General features: G+C 40.9%; 1 long non-coding RNA gene across 4 annotated transcripts; it reads left to right on the top strand.

Moving 5' to 3' along the window:
• Positions 1 to 2,654: 2,654 nt before the first annotated feature.
• On the top strand, positions 2,655 to 11,923 carry LOC142826738 (uncharacterized). 4 transcript variants are annotated; one of them, XR_012900958.1, is made up of 5 exons: positions 2,655 to 2,911; positions 3,494 to 3,628; positions 4,220 to 4,298; positions 7,303 to 7,453; positions 8,406 to 11,923. It is a non-coding gene; the product is annotated as an uncharacterized LOC142826738 (long non-coding RNA). The 4 variants fall into 4 exon arrangements; XR_012900955.1 differs by lacking the exon at positions 8,406 to 11,923 and having other exon boundaries at positions 7,303 to 8,135; XR_012900957.1 differs by lacking the exon at positions 8,406 to 11,923 and having other exon boundaries at positions 2,655 to 2,823; positions 7,303 to 8,135.
• The last annotated feature ends 3,951 nt before the right edge of the window (positions 11,924 to 15,874 follow it).

Genomic DNA, 15,874 nt, shown 5'->3' on the forward strand with positions numbered 1-15,874 from the left:
CAGGGAAAGCTGGGGAGGGCTAGCCTCCCACTAGTTCGAATTAAGGGGCTACACAACCCTTAAGTCGAACTAGTAAGTTCGAACTAGGCTTAGTCCTCATAGAATTAGGTTTACCTAGTTCGAACTAAGCGCTCCGCTAGTTCGAATTAAGTTCGAACTAGCAGAGCGCTTGTGTAGCGCCTAGCAAAGATAATTCGAACTAACATCCATTAGTTCGAATTAACTTTGTAGTGTAGACATACCCCCTCTCTCTCTCTCAAAGCTTTCACTGTATGCATATGTATATATCCATGTAGCTCATGAAGTGTAGTGAATTTTTCTAATAAAAACAAATTGTTTTATATACTTGAATCATGCAAAAGTACAAATCAGAAAAAAACCTACTTTTTGTAAAACCAGGGATTTTATATGTAGATAAAAATTCTTGATATTTGCTGGTTAATTGAATGTGCTGGATAACAAAGCTCATTGCTTTGTCCCCTCCCCCTATCATCAGATCAGGTTCCCGGCAGCTCTAGGCAAGCTGAGGAGGGAAGAGGTGCTTGCTGCTGACATCAAGCAGCAGTGCTGGCTGTCAGAAGCCCCATAATGACCATCTGGACAGGCAGGAGTCAGGTGCAGTATTGTGGCTGAGGGCAATGACAGTTAACCAAGTTCTCCAGTTAACAGAGTACCAGATAACAATGCTTTCAAAAGAAAAAAAACCCAAACCTCTGGCTTTACAAAAAGTTCCCCTCCCGCTTTGTACCCTATTTTTGCTTCATTTAAAAAAGTATATAAAAACATAGGAAGGGTACTATCTGTTGACTTTGATTCTTATCTGCTTTGTTTTAACTTCCCAATCTTCAGATGCTTACTGATACCTAGCTCTGTATTCCTGTTTTTCTCTTTGATTTTCCATACCCTCTGCTTCTTGCTTCCCATCCCCCTCCTTTTGATCTTCCCCTCCTTCTCTCCTATTTATTTTGGGTCTGCACATCCTAAACTCAAAACTCCAGTCATCTGAAGAAGTGGGCTGTGCCCATGAAAGCTCATGATACCATCTACATGTTTTCTTAGTCTATAAAGTGCTACCAGACCATTTGTTGTTTTTTTATCGTATAAAAACAATTTGTTTTATTAGGAAAATACAATACATTTCATGAGTTATATGCATTATGGAAGTTATATGACATTAATCTGAATATAAATGCAAGCTGTCTGTTTGAAGTAAGGCTATGTATTATCTAGAAGATACACACAATAAACAAACACACACATGCTAGCCTGAAGTGTATATGAATGTGAATTTCATGCCCACCACATATAGATTTCACCACATTCACCAAAATAAATCCAATATTTACTCAAAAAAATTATTAATAGTTCTTGTAACTGTTTACAGATGCTTTTGTTATAGTAATAAACACATACATTCCTGGGAAAATTTAAAATAAAAACCAAAAATGAAAGGCACTATGTACTTAGTCACTGGAAAATATATGTATGAATATATATAATTACACTCACTCATGCAGATCTTGGTATATAGTAATAGAGATGAGTGGGTATTAACATACCATGGACACTCAAATATTTGCAGGTGCCAATCAAAATACTAGTACAAATTTTTCAGAGTACTATTTTTCAGAAGCACTGAGCACCTGTGTCTCCCCTGAAGTGCAAGGGAACTGTGAATTACTCTGTGTCTTTGAAAATGGGGCCAATAGAATTCAGTACTGAAATCTTGTCAACTGCAAAAATTCCCTTTGACTTCATATGGAGGGTTGCTCTTGAACAATTGGATTGCTCTAATATATATAGCAATATGGAAGTCACTGACATTTTGCTAAAATAAATGCTGTTCTCTGGCCAATCTGGTATTAAGATGTCTGGTATCTCAGTGGAAGACAGCAACCAGCAGGAGGTTGTCAGTGCCTGGCAGCCTTCATCAGTTTTTTTTGGGGGGGGGGGGAGGGAAATAAACTGAAGGTACCCAGATGGTTGTATTAGGTGAGCCTGGCTAAAAATAAAGAGCCAGGTCCTTTCCTAGGATAAGAAATGACTCCATATTAAAGTTGCTTCCACAGCCTGCCACCTGCATTGGTGCCAGTGCAGGTTCCATGACAAAGGATCTCTAATGATCATTAGCAAAGCTGAGTGATATTTAGCTAATTACACTGATGGTTTATGAAAGTGTTCTGAGAGAAAAATAATGCTGAAGAATGTGATATTTCTTCAACCTCAGAGTGAACTGGACCCAGTCAATGGGATCCAAATGAAAAACTTCAGATAAAACTGGCTAAATATTGTTTTTAATTCCTGTTGTGGGGAGGGTACACACAGCCCCCTTTGGGGTAGGGCATGGAGCCTATCAAGCCCCTCAAGATTTGCTCCACCCGGTGAGTCACAAAACTACTACTTTCACTTACCCTTATTTGATCACACTGAGTCACTATCAAATTCAATTCAAACAAATGGCAGGTTGTTTGGTACAGAATACAATGGGTATTATAGTACCAGCTGCAGCAAGGTCTTTGATGAGCTCCTTAGCAAATTTTAATTGTTTTACCCAATTTGGTCTTCTCACAATTCACTCAATGGAAGAGAAGGAAGTGATAATGGGGATTTTCCTGGCAGTGTTACTAGTTTCCAGAGGCCAGAAACCAGGCATATTGTGGCAAACGTACTACCTTTTGGAAGGGGCTGAGTGGCAATGTTCCTCAGCTGACACCCTTCTAAAAAGTGGTTGAACCCTTTAGGGAGCTCCTGAAGGATTCCTGCTGATTCACTGCTGCAATAGCAGCAGCTGCTTAGTACTTCTACCGGGGATCTAAAGGGATTGTATGTGGCTTCTTGGGTTGACAGAATACAGGCTGAATGATGCCCAGGAAGGAACCAAGGAGCAACCAAGCATGGGGGAGAAGTCTGGGTTGCGTTCCATTTTAAATTCTAAATAAAACCAGAAGCTAAGCAGGGAGATTCTGGTTAGAATTTTCCTGTGAAGCTGAAATACCAAATTTTGTGGGGGCCAATTTCAAAATATTGGTTCAAAACAACATTTTCTTTGCTAAATGTATTTTATTGTCATGTTACATTGCTTTTGTTATATTTTACATTATTTTATGTTATTTCATAAAGTATCCATAACAGTGCATAGTAGGACATGATCTATTGTGACTTAATGCAATAATCAAAATAGTCTATTCATTTATTTTGATCTTAAATTCAAGGGCAGTTGCTACTTAGTACTGTACTGACACATCTTATCTTATTTTCCAGATCAAAGCCTCTGCAATTTGTGTTGTAATGAAACAGTTTGGTACTGACACTTTAATCTAGAAAATAGCATAGGATGTTTCAATCAGCACTAAGAAACAGCTGCCCTTAATGAGCTGAAAAATAAAATAAAACAAATTAATATAATATTTAGATGATTATATCATGTAATAATAGACCATGTCAATTCACTGACAAAACTTCCATTAACACTGAATTTTTTTTCTCTCTTCAGGATGAGGACATGGAAAGAGGGAGCAGATTCCTTTTTAGGTAGTCCTGTTCTCTTCCTTTCCCCCCCAGATTTTGGCTGTGGCATACAGTATAAGAATTCTCCATGGAGAATTACAGCTGGCATCAGATCTGTGTTGTAAGTTCTTGCCTTCTCCACAGCAGTTCTTCAATCTTTTTCACAACAGTTGTTCCAGTGGAAGAGGGACATAGGCAACCAGGTCTCAACTATTGGTGCCTCCTCATGGGTCTGTATCTCTCTGCTCAGCAGTTACACTTCACATTGGGGCATTCTTCAGAAGAAGTTTTCAGTGTCTCATTTCTGCTTACGAGAAATATACAGAAAGAAAAGAAATGACAAATCTTCATGTTATGTGGTAGCCTGCCACAGAGTTCAAAAGGAACACAAATACAGCTAATAAAAATAGATGCACAATCTCTTGTGAGATATGTACTCCAATGTTATTGAAAATGAATTGACATGAGGTTGAGGTGGGTTGCAAGGTGGATGAAGAGCAACAGGAGCTGCAAATGTTCGAAAGTGTTTTAATCTCACTCAGATTTTCTTATTTAAGAAATAAAAGAAACATTTAAATAACCCACAGGACCTGTGAGAACAGGTCTTTTCACTATGGCAAGATTGCCAATTAATTTATTCACTGAACTTGTTCTTCTGTAACTTTTCCTTTGAAATGATGTTTGATGTATTGTTTGATGTGCATTATTGCAGGTTATAGGCTTATGGTGGTGGAAGGAAAGAGCGTGCTACAACAGAGAAGATACACAAACACATGTAAAAAATTGGAATGGTGAGTTCTAGGTATAGCTCTTGATGATCAGAGTTCCAATATAGCAAAACAAAATCTAACTTGGGCCTAAGTCTCATTTGCATTAAGACTCTTATATATCAGTCTGCAAAATAGAGGGGCCTTAAATTGAGGGTAAATGTAATGTATGCTTAGATAAAACTGTTTACAGATCCAGAGCTGTATAAAGGGGCCTTAGTTTAAATGGCAATGAAGTACAAAGTGCTTGGATCATGTAGGTTACAATATAGTTTTAGACCAGCAGACCTGTGAGGTCACAGAAGGACACAGGCAAGGTGTGAATGACTCTCCTTTCATATGCACAACAAACCAGGACCCTACTGAATCCAATACACTCCCTGCCCCAAATAAATGTTTCTTTGCACTGGCCAAGAACAGAAACAAAGTCAGTAGTGGGTATGGTAAGGCTGTATTTACCCATTGGGTGAATAAATCAAAACAGGAATGGACAAGTATGTTCCATTCCCTAATGTGGAAGTGTTGCTTAGGCCTTTTCTCCACTACTGCAGGCCATCAACCGAAGGCACACTCCTTTAGTTATGTGAATAATGTAGATAAAGTCGACATACTTAGCTCTGCTTACTGCGGTGTCTTCACCATGGTAAGGTGACAGCTGATGCTCTCCTGTTGACTCAAGCTACTCTTCTCGTTCTGGTGGAGTATCAGAGTTGATGGGAGAGTGCTCGGCAGTTTATTTATTGCCTTAATACTAGATGTGATAAATTGACCCCTGCCTGATCAATCGCTGCCCATTGATCCAGCCTGTAGTGAAGACATGCCCTTAGTATCACCACTCCACAGACAGTGCTACTACAGTGCTACAGAGACTACATTGAGAGAAAACAGAATATTTTGTATCCATGTATAACTTGTGTTGGGATAGCACCAAGGAGCCCCAGTCATGGACTGGGTCCCCATTGTGCTAGGTACTGTACAAACACAGAACAAAAAGGGGGATCTGTGAGGGGATGTCTGTCCCCCACAAGATTAGAACACCCTTAGGCTATGGCATGTTGGCAAGGGAAATGAATTCCAGAATCAAGGATCTTACTGAAAAATCCAGACACCAGCTTCATAGTATTTTTATCTTGAGGACTGTGAACTCAAAAGCCTCAGGGGATTGCAACTGTCATGGCTAGTTGAGTGAAGAGAGGCATACAGCACAATGACTAGCAGTGTCAAAAGCATAAAGTAGCAATGAGTCTGACCAGGATGTGAGGATACACAAGACTGTTAAATTATATTGCAAGAGTGAGTGAAATTTATTCCTGGACACAAGATTCAATTTCATAAAAGATTTTTAGGGTTTGATATTTGGTTTTTTGTCACCTCAGGAGATCTTTCAAAATTTTTCATGCAAAACCAGAGAAAAACCTACCTCAGGACAGCAAATATACATGAACCTTGCTTCTGGCAGCCAACACTCTGTCGTCAGAGGCATGTAGATTAGACACGTAGGCAAAGGCAAATGAAGCCGCGATTTAAATGATCGCGGCTTCATTTACATTTACATGGCTGCCGCGCTGAGCCGACAAACAGCTGATCAGCTGTTTGCCCACTCAGCGCGCTAGTCTGGACGCTCCCCTGCCGACATCAAAGCCCTTTGTCGGCAGCCCCGTTATTCCTCAGCGCGGCAGCCATGTAAATGTAAATGAAGCCGCGATCATTTAAATCGCGGCTCCATTTGCCTTTGCCAAAACAACAAATCTACATGGCTCCATCGACGGAGCCATGTAGTTTAGACATACCCTAGGATATGTCTAGACTGCGTTGCTATTTCAGGATACTAGAAATATCTCAAAATAGCCACATTGCATCTTTAAAAGTGCTCACTATTTCCTGAAATAGTGGGTGCGCTATTCCAGAGTCCCTGTAACCCTTGTTCCACAAGGATTAAGGGATTTGTCAGAAAAGTGCCTTATTTTGAAATTTGGTGCCATGTAGACAGTGCCAAATTTCAAAATAAGCTCTTTTGATTTACAGTTGGACTAAGCAATGCAATTTGGGTGTTGTCTAGACGCACCCTATGCCATGATACACTTACTTCTCCTGGGTCATGATGGTTGTATTCACAAGCTGATGGGTTGGTAGACAAGTTATTGTCTTTACTTTTTTTTTCAGCTAGACCCCACACTAGCTGGTGTCTGTTTCCCAAGCAGAAGGAATGCAAAGAAAGTCCTTGTCTATTACTTCTGTCTGTGAGAAGAATGACACCCTACTATAATTTATCATGCTGCACAGTGAGGCGGAATGAGCAACAAGACTTAGCAAAATCAAAATTTGACTAGTGGACTTGGCCATAATGTCCACTAGGTCAAGTTGTCATCCTTATATAAGTAGTACAACAATTGCTACTCTGTATGTTCATTTTCATAATACACGTCCTTTGAAATGTGAGCAAGAAGCTTGCACACTGTGTACATGAAGCTAGAGAAAGAAATAGGGACTTGTTCGCTACTCACTGGAGTGTAAATTAAAAGGACTCTATTGCACTTGATTGAGTTATATCAGTGTAAAGTGCAGAAACAAGCACTTTCATTACATACCAGAGAGGCTTTTTATTAACTCAGAGAACTGGATGTTTCAATTCCACTCAAGTCTAAAGACAGCAAACACATGTTGTCACATTCTACACAGCTCTTATCTCTGCATTCCCCAAGTAGTTAGTATTTGTTGGTATAAAACACTGCTCTCAAATGTTTAATTCATTTGGATCATGAACAGCTTTACCTAATTCCAGGCACCTAGCTTCTAAGAGATCTTTCACTTGACTGGGGTTGGGCAGATATTGCAAATAATTTCCTGTAAATATTGGTTTGACTTTGGAAGTGAATTGACTTTGCCACATGGAATCAGTTCCATCCTTGCCTTCCATGTTTTTTTCTAGTGACTGAGTTAACCGGCAGGGATGTTTGCATAAATAGTGATTTTGAAATGAACAAAGGAGAATACTCATATTAATATTTCTGTCTCCATAATCTCAAAGGAACATCTGTTTATATTCTTTAAGAAGAAAAGTTGGTGACAGTCCATATGTGAATGCCAGCCAGAGAAACCCAGGAGAACACTGTATCAGATGGCCAAGATTGCAGAGAGAAATGACCTTCTGAAATGTTGTCTGCATCTTCACTTCAAAAGTATGTTGATTCATAACTTTGTATTGAGCTGTATAAGATTAATGCTTTTTCCACACTCTGTGAATTTCTCTTGCTTGTTACTCTCCAAGGGAATTTGATGTATTCACCCGTCTCCTCCAATCTTTGTCTGTTTTTCTTGTGTTACCATTGCAGCTTATTATTTGAAAAAGAAAAGTGTCTTGTATTATGTCGGCTTCATGAATGAAACTATTATATTTTACCAACAAAATAGATGCATAATATCTATGAAAGAGACATCAGGTCCCAGCACTCAAGAACCAGACTGCAATAAGAAGAGTCCCATGGGAGTGGTGAGCACTCTGCTGTAGCAGTGAGCTTTGGAGACAGGCTTACCACCTTTTCTGAAGACACCCTGACTGTGGAGAGGGCACAGTACAGTGTAGCCACCCCATTCTGAGACTTTCACCCATATGCAGTTTCTCTAGACCAGCAGTTCTCAAACTTCATTGGACCGCAAGCCCCATTTAGAGCCAGAGGTCATGGGTTCTAATCAATACTGCCGATAACTTATCCTGGGTTACTGTGTCACAGAGGTAGACCAAGAAATTCCTATTTCTAGAGCCCTGTGCAGATACAAAATCTGTATCTACATTGGCAAAAATGATCCATGAAAAATGTTACTTCTCCTACCTCTACTGTTCAAAACAATACTATGTACATGAAAAAGTGATAAGACTGAACTTTTAGCTAGCTATGAATAAGGCTCTTGGGAGTGCCTAATTTTTCAGCAGTGACATATACTCAGTTCCTGCTCTGAGAACGTTGTCTGCTGACCTTGCTGATCTATTACATTTGTGTTGGTTTGGTGCAGGAAATCCTTTGAAACATTGTAAACACCTGTTTCATATAACACTTAACCTGAGGCCATGTCAGTACAATTTATTTCTCAAAGGTCTTCCAGTTTCATTCATTTTAATCTTTTCCCTTTTAGGGACAGTGCTGATACCTAAAGGAGGATGTTTGTAACTGAGCAAAGGCTGATGCCTTCAAGCTTCCTTAGTCCAACTGGTCATTAACTCCAACAAACAGAGTCAGTCTGAATAATGGTCTGCCTTTTGCTGAAGACAACTTTCAGAAGTGTTATCAGCCTACTTTACCTTGCCCGACTTAAGCTTCCTTTTGGCGCTGCAGCAATGTAAATCCCTTTCCATGTCAGCAGAGTTAGTATAAGTAGGGCTAAGGAAGTGTAGATGTAAGACAGCCTCATTTCATGTGAAGGAATCTGACTCCCTCTCTGAATTTGCTCCTGAGTGATTGCTCCTGCTAACTAGCTAGTAGAACATGTCATGTATTATTGTCACATCTCTTGGAAAAAATGTAGATGCTGGTGGAAGGTCCTGAGCACGCAGCAAATCCCAGATTGCTGCTGTGCTTGCTGCCCACAGGTGAGGGAATATTGACAATCTTGAGATTTGAGCTCCCTTGGAGGACTGCTGGAAAGCCCAGCTCAGGATTGGGATACAGGGCAATAACACCATGGAAGCCTCTTTGTGGAGTGATTACTACATTGCAAAAACGTATGACTTTAGACTTTGAGGAGCTCTCTGAGTGCTTTGGGAAATGCTACATGCCTTCAGTGAAACTGTATAAGCCTGGTTCAACAAACGAGCAATGGATTAAGTTACTTTTTAAAAGTACTTTTGTTTATCAAGCTCTTGGTACTGAGTCCAGTGGTATGTGTCTGCACAGGGAAGCAAGGGCACTAGGAGCCCCTTGCAAGAGCTTGTGCATCACTGGACTGTGTGTGGGGAAGAAGAGCAGCTGAAATCTAACTTCTACTCCAGCTCCTGCACAGGTAGGTGGGGGCGGCATCTTGGCTCTCTCTCCCTCAAAGAGGCAGCCATTGGAGCTGAGCTGGTGCAGAGGAGGAAGCAAACTGCACCAGGAAAAGGGCTGGCAAAGCTTGCTGCCCCCCATGGAGCAGAGGGAAGCAAAGACCAAATTGTGACTCTTGGAGTGTGGCAATATGTGCTCTTTTCTGCTCGGACTGGTGTCCGAGAACCTGCGGCAGAGTGAAGGAAGTGTGTTGACGTCTTAAGATGTCACTGGGCAGTCAAGGGGGATGTCAGAGCTAGTACAACAAATTATATGAAAAACAAATAAAAATTGAGAAACTAGCATTCATTCAGAGCCAGCATTACGCAGGAACTTCTACTGAGATTGAGACGTAAATAAACTCCCTTAAGCTGCCTATGAAATATTCCCAACAGAGCATTTTAAAATGCAGTAAAATGTATGTAGCAACATGCAGCAATGACCCTTGAAACCTTAATACCCCTCGTCTTTTATTATTGTTGTATTCTTTGTATTGCAGTAGAGTAGAGGTGTCTCCATCATTGCTAGGACCCCATCTGCTAGGTACCATGCAAACACAGAAAAAAAAAATATTTTACAGAGTGGAGCTCCAGACTTAGGGCAGGTGGCTGGGACTGGTAGCAGCAGATCCCCTGGGGCTGTCACACGGGGCCATGGGACTGGTAGGGGAACCCGTAGGCACCAGGCTGGCAGCAGAACCAGCAGTGGAGACAATGGGCCCCAAATCTGGGGGTGCTGCACCTCTACTTCCCATGCCTATGTCTGCAACATAGGTGGAGTGGGGATAGGCTATGAAGGGCTTTAAAAGTAAAGACAAGTAGTTTTCAGCTGCCATGATGGAAAATGGGAGGGATGCAAAGAGAGACGTGACATGGTTTAAGCAATGAGCCAGGAAAATGATCCCCGCAGCAATATTTTGAATGGGTATGTGTGGGGCAAGACTGCATTTAACAAGGTCAAAGAAGAGGATGCTGCAGTATTTGAGATGCAAGATGATGAGATCCTGGACAAGAGTTTTAGTTGTGTGAGTGTGCAGGAAAGGCCATGTCTTACAGATATTAGGCAGGAAGACTGACATTAGAATCTACCCTGTATGTAAGAGGTAGAGAGAGAGTTGTGTTGAAGGTTATGGGCATGAATGTCAGATGTTATTGTTGACAGCAATTGAGAAAAATGGATGGTCTTTGAGGGGGAAAGATTATGGGCTATATTTTGGCCGTGCTGATTTGAAATTGACAGCTGGACACTCATAAAGAAATTCAAGACAGACAGACTGAAATACTAGGTTGGACAGAAGGAAACAGGTCCAGAGTAGAAAGCTAGAATGATGAGTCAACAGTACAAAGATGACAGTTGAATTTATTTTTTATGAATGAGATTAATCAGAAATGAGGGCTAAAGGTAGAAGGGAAGGGGACCAAGGACAGAGGAACCGTGGAACTCCCACAGAAAATCAGAGAGAAGATGAGGAAGAACTTCCGAAGAACATATTGAAGGAGGAATAGGAGGAGGAATAGGAGATGATTGAGTCCCAGAAGGCAATGGAGGACAAGATTCCAAGGGAGAGAGAGAGTGTGGTCAAGCGTGCCAAAGGTGGCTGTTAGGTTGAGCAGGATGAGAATTCAGTATCAGTACTAGGCTTCAGCCAAGATTAAGTCATTAGAGACTTTAGTGAGGGTGGTTTCAGTGGAGCAAAAGGGATGGAAGCCACACTGAAGGGGGTTAAGGATCCTTTCAGGATGGAACTAGAGCCAGGGAACTAAAGACAGTGGTTAGACAGCAAATTCAGTGAGCTTAGAAATAAAACAACCAAGGAAGATGGGGTGAAGTTTGGAGAGGTAGGTGGGGTCAAGAGTAGCTTTTTAAACATGACACTAATGACTAAAGCAGATTTGTATTACAAGGGGAAAAAAATCTGAGGAAAATGTGAGGTTGAGGAGAAAGCTAAGACATGGGGCTCAGCAACAAAGATCAGAGTGAGAGCAGTATTTGGTGAAGACAAGTCAAATGAATGATCCTTTCGGTTAGTGGGAAAATTAATCTGGGCTGCAGGGTTAATAAGGAACTGAGGGAGAATAGACAGACAGTTAAGGTGTTGGTCATGAACGTGGAAGCTGAAATTACTGAGGATGAGTGATGGGGACTGCAAGGAGAAGAAGAAAAAGCCAGGAATCTAAACCTGAGAGAAAAGTTGCTCGTAACTGGTAGATGCAACACAAGTGCAGTGCTTGTAAATTGGTTGGAATATTTTCTCACTAAGGCTGTAACTTGTGATACATCAGCTGATAATGAGGTGGCTTTTAGAATGTTCAGTATCAGTGAGTCACATTATAATGTTAGATTAATGTTACCCATTAGCATCATAGATTTCCTTCTAAAATTCAAAGTGGTCATACATAATATATTATGGTGTTTTTCTATGGGCTCACATTAACATCCTTCTCAGAATGCAATCTTCTTAATACAATCACTACAATATACTTGTTTATATCTATAAGCACCTTACACTTGAAAATAATGAGGCTACTGAACAATGCACCAGCTTATGTCATTAGTAGAAAGCTAAGAAATCAAAAAGAAGAGTTGAAATCAGTAGATACCATGTCTTAATATATATATCTGTCTCCTAACAGAAACCCTGAATATAATTTTTGCAAGTGCTATTATAACAAGGATAATGTTAAAAACAAATGCCTTTTTTCTTCTGCCTTCATTTGTTTCTGAACTATTTTTTATTTTTACTGGTACAGTAAATGCAAAGGAGTCCAGCACACAATCTAGAAAGTTAATACATGGTGGATATATTCAGCAAGGGGGCACAAATTACATTTACACCCTCTTCAAGGCCCTGTCACACTGCCAGTGTTGTGTAAAGTGGTCTTATATTACAGGCACACTGCAACTTCCCACCCCCACCCCAATGGCTGCAAATCTTATAGCCCTGGTCAAGTGACCTGGGTTTGTGGAGCTTGTAATTCAGGGTTAGAAATAGCAGTGTAGACTTTCCCTATATAGCTGGAGACTGGGCTGTAAGACCCTTCTCTTCACTAGCTTTCAGAACCAAGGCCAAATGTCTACACTTCAATTTTTAGTCCTGTGTTATGATAGTTGATCTAGGTTCTGAGATGTGGTGCCATGGATTTGTTGTTTTTTAGTAGCCCAGGCCCACTCTTCATATAAATGAGAATTCAGGGCTTTGATAGACTGGAAAGTGCATCATGCCAATAGTCTACATGCTGGATTGTCTTTCTGTTCACCTTTGCAATGATCACAATCCACAAAGCACTAACTAGGAGATACGGAAAGAAGTGGGAGCCCACCATGTGGCATCTTCTTGGCAGCAGCAGTTTCCCAGCAGGAAGGTGGCTGCAGCAGCTCAGGGAGCAGCCACAACACTTCAGTGGTGAATGTCACAGTGGCTGCAGCTCCCTTTGCTCAGGTTGCTACAGCAGCAGTCGGAGCTCCCCCATTAAGCTGTCCCATCCCCTCCAGCACTGAAACTCAACTACCACTCCAGATGACAGGAGAAAGCCAGTGAACCAGGGGAACTGGCTTCAGGTTGCATATATGTGTGTGCATGGTAGGGATGTAAAATCCTGGTTAATCAGTTAATTAGTTAAGTATTAGGTTAAACTAACATTTACCTGGTTAACTAAACAGGATCCCAGCTGGGGAACTGCTCCAGCCTTGCTTGCACAGATCCCAGACTGAGGGCTCCTGCTCCCAGCCCTGCATGGGGCTGGCTGCAAGCCCCCTACAAGCTGAGGGAAGGGGGCTGCTGCCAGGAAACAGGTTAACCATTATCTGTTAAGCACCATCACATTGCTAGTGCCCACATGTTCCCTGCGCCCCAATATTGCAGTCAAACCACTAACCTATGGGCTAACTCCACTTACTGCAATGGACTTACTCCTGTCTTGCACCTTTGAAAACGAGTGGAGAGTGAGGCCCTGCAAATAGCAGTGAAGAGAAAGCAAGTACAAGTGTTACAGGTTGGTTTAGAAGGTGAACAGCTGCATTCTGCACTAATGGAAGCTGCGATGGCTAGGAGGAGTGCTGGCCAGCACCCGGTGACTAAAGGGTTAAATGCAGGTAGCTACTGGGGGTGTTGGCAAAAAGCCATGGAAGCCAATGGAAAAGACTGTTGAAGTTTGAATTGTATATAGATACCTGGCTGCTCTTTTTTTGTGTGAGTTCTAAGGACTGGAGGGAGCAATATGCAATAATCAGGACTACCATACCTCCAAGGGATTTGGGGCATGGAAGTGGAGTGTGAAAAAATAAGGGGAAAATGTATATTTAGTCTCAATCGGGGTATTTTTCTTTGTTTTGGGTGTTTGGTTAAACTTTTCTGTGTGAATTCCATGTGTCTTCCCTCTTCCACTCCCCTATTTAATCTACAGCCCAAAGAGATTGTTCTCTGTGTTTTGATCTGTTCTTTTCTCTTTAACACATAGCAACCAAGTATGTTTTACCAGCTATCTCTTTTTGTTTTGTTAATAAAACTCCCCTTTTTAACGTGATGATTTGATTCTTTAGTCCTAGAAGGTAACAGGAGGTTTCTGTGTGTGTCTGCCTAGCCTGGGAGGTCAGCTGTCAAAGACACAGTTTGTTTTCTGTGTTTTCTTTTGTTTCTTTTCTCAAGCTCTCTTGTGGCAGAAGAGCTTGGGGTACCCTTGGGCAAGGAATTCAGAAGGTCCTTCCTAATATTTTCAGGCTTCTTTAAAAAATCTCTTGATGGTGGCAGCCATCTGTGACTCTGGGGAGTTTTTTTTTTTAAAGCAAGCCTATAGAGGCAAGGTATTTAAAGTCTTTGGCACTGGGAGTGCCAGAGTGGGGAACAGCCCAGACAGAAGTTTTCAAGGGCTCAGGGTACTTTACAGTAGACCACCCCAGAGGGGAAAACAAAATAGATTTGTGGCTTTGGACTGTCTACTATCCACCTAACATAAATCCATCTATCTATTAAAACTGGAAAAAGCACATCAGAAATCCTTGTTTGTTTGTGTCCAAGATGAATCCATCATGAAAACCTTAGGGAAAGGTAAACAAGATTTCTGATTTCCCCTTTATGACATGTGATTGCATTTATTCTAGCTTCACAGGAGGCTAGAAAGGAAATTCAGACTCACCCAGACTATACCTATTTGTTTCAAAGACCAGAGAGGAAAGATTGTCTAGTGGTTAAGTAATTAGTTTAAGATTTAGACACCCTCAGTTCAAGTCCCTGATTTACTGCAAACTTTCTGTGTGACTATGGGCAAGTCAGTTAGCCCCTCTGTGCTTCATTTTCTCAGCTATAAAAGGCAATAATAGTATCTCACTGGGGTGCTGCAAGTATAAATGCTGCCAAAAGCATAAGACCCTCAGATACCAGGGTAATGAGAACAGTGAAAAAATGATTTTGGTCTTGAATAAACTTCACACCAACGGGTGCCTAACCAGAGCTCAGGGCATACTTGACAGCTAAACACAAAACCACAGGACACACAAAATAAAAAATTGATTAAAGCAGCAGCACTCTACCTACAATGACCAATACCAGTTTAAAGTTCACATTGCAGTTTCCCACCAGACAAATCCTTCAGCCTTTTTGTGCAAGTCTATATAGAGTAGTATAAAACATTCCAATCACTTTACTTGTAATGTCAGACTTCAGTAATTTTTGCAGCCTAGTATATAGGTTATATTTTAATCCCATGCCCACATTTGTTCTTCTGAATGGCCATTCTTTGACAGCACATCTACACAGCAGGGCTAAAGCTGAAATAAGCTACGCAAGTTGAGCTACATCAATTGCATAGCTTAAGTCGAAATAGCTTATTTCAGCTTTTGCTGCTGTCTACACAGCAGGAAGTCCAAGTTAGAGCACTCTTCCTCCGACTTCCCTTACTCCTCGTAAAATGAGAATTACAAGAATTGGAGTAAGAAGTCCTCCAGCTCGCCATTATTTCGACAGTATGTCAAAATAACTGCTTGCTGTGTAGACGGGGACTATGTTACTTTGGAATAACGTCAGTTATTCTGAAATAATGCTGCTGTGTAGACATAGCTTGAGTGACTTTTTATAGAATCACAGAAATTCTGGGGGTGGAAGGGACCTCAAGATGCGATCAATTCTAGCCTCCTGAGCAATGTCAGGACCAAGAAAACTTAGGTCATAGCTGTTGGGTGTTTGTTTATCCTGTTTTTGAGAACCTCCAGGGATGGGGATTTCACAGACTCTGGACACCTGTTCCAGAGATTCACTAGCCTTATAGTCAAAAGGTTTTCTCTGATAGTTATCGTCAATCTCCCTTGCTACAGATTAAGCCTGGTTCTTCCTGTCCTATCTCCCTGAAGCACTTTTATGTATTGATTTAACCATTTAGAATTAAATATGTTAGGGATATTTAATTAAATCGAAATTAAAATTAATAGCTATGGGGACTGGAAATCTTCCAATTTTGTTTAAGGAGTGTTAGTCAAAGCTTTGGATGAATTTTTTTGACTGTCTCAGAACATAATGTAATGACAAAAGCTTTATCCTAAGATCAACATATTTATTCTTTATTTCTCCTGAATATGTTAATTACTTAATTAGAA

Source organism: Pelodiscus sinensis, chromosome 2 (genome assembly GCF_049634645.1).
Source record: "Pelodiscus sinensis isolate JC-2024 chromosome 2, ASM4963464v1, whole genome shotgun sequence".
Lineage (NCBI taxonomy): Eukaryota > Metazoa > Chordata > Testudines > Trionychidae > Pelodiscus > Pelodiscus sinensis.